At 36.1% G+C, this 916-nt stretch overlaps 1 protein-coding gene across 1 annotated transcript in view; it reads left to right on the forward strand.

Annotated features, from left to right (window-relative positions):
* MARCH1 (membrane-associated ring finger (C3HC4) 1, E3 ubiquitin protein ligase) overlaps positions 1-916 on the forward strand; it is a 541,031-nt gene that overhangs the window by 203,500 nt on the left and 336,615 nt on the right. The window lies entirely within an intron of this gene.

Raw genomic sequence — 916 nt, forward strand, 5'->3', positions numbered from 1 at the left:
GATTTTCCTAATGCAATACGTCCTTTGATTTCTTGACTGCTGTTTCCATGGGTGTTGCTAGTCGATCCCAGAAGAATGAGGTCCTTGACAGCTTTAATCTTTTCTCTGTTGATAAGAATGCTGTTTATTGGTCCAGTGGTGAGGATTTTTGTTTTCTTTACTTGAGATGCAATCCATAACTAAGGCTATGCTCTTTGATCTTCATTAGTAAATGTTTTAAGTCCTCTTAACTTTCAGCAAGCAAGGTTGTATCATCGGCATATCGCAGGTTGTTAATGCGTCTTCCTCCAATCCTGATACCACGTTTTTCTTCATACAACCCAGTTTCTCAATGTTGAGTTTCCTATCCAGGAACATGGTATCTTCTTCCACTTTTGTGAGTCTCTTTTGGTTTCTTGTAATACTCTTTATATAGGTCTTTGGTTCTCTGGTTATGTTTATTCCTAAATATTTTATCCTTTGAGCAGCTATTATAAATGGAATTTCTTTCCTAATGTCCTTTTCAGTGCTGTCATTGTTACTATAGAGGAATCCAACTGATTTTTGTATGTTGATTTTATACCCTTTCATTTTGCTGAATCTCCCAATGATGTCCAGTAGCTTTTTTACTGAGTCTTTGGGATTTTCTATGTATAGGATCATATCATCTGCAAATAGAGATAGTTTTATTTCCTCTTTGGCAAATGCCTTTAATTTCCCTGTCTTGCCATATAGCTCTGGCTAATACTTCCAAAACAGTATTGAATAAGAGTGGTGACAAAGAATATCCTTGTCTGGTTCCCATTTGCCTAGCGAAGACTTTCAGTTTTTCTCCATTGAAAGTGATATATGTTGTTGGTTTTGCATATATGCTCTTGATTATGTTGAGGAATTTCCCTTCAATTCCTGCTTTGTTGAGTGTTTTTATCAGGAATGG

The sequence above is a fragment of the Chrysochloris asiatica genome, unplaced genomic scaffold (genome assembly GCF_000296735.1).
Source record: "Chrysochloris asiatica unplaced genomic scaffold, ChrAsi1.0 scaffold00202, whole genome shotgun sequence".
Classification (NCBI taxonomy): Eukaryota; Metazoa; Chordata; class Mammalia; order Afrosoricida; family Chrysochloridae; genus Chrysochloris; species Chrysochloris asiatica.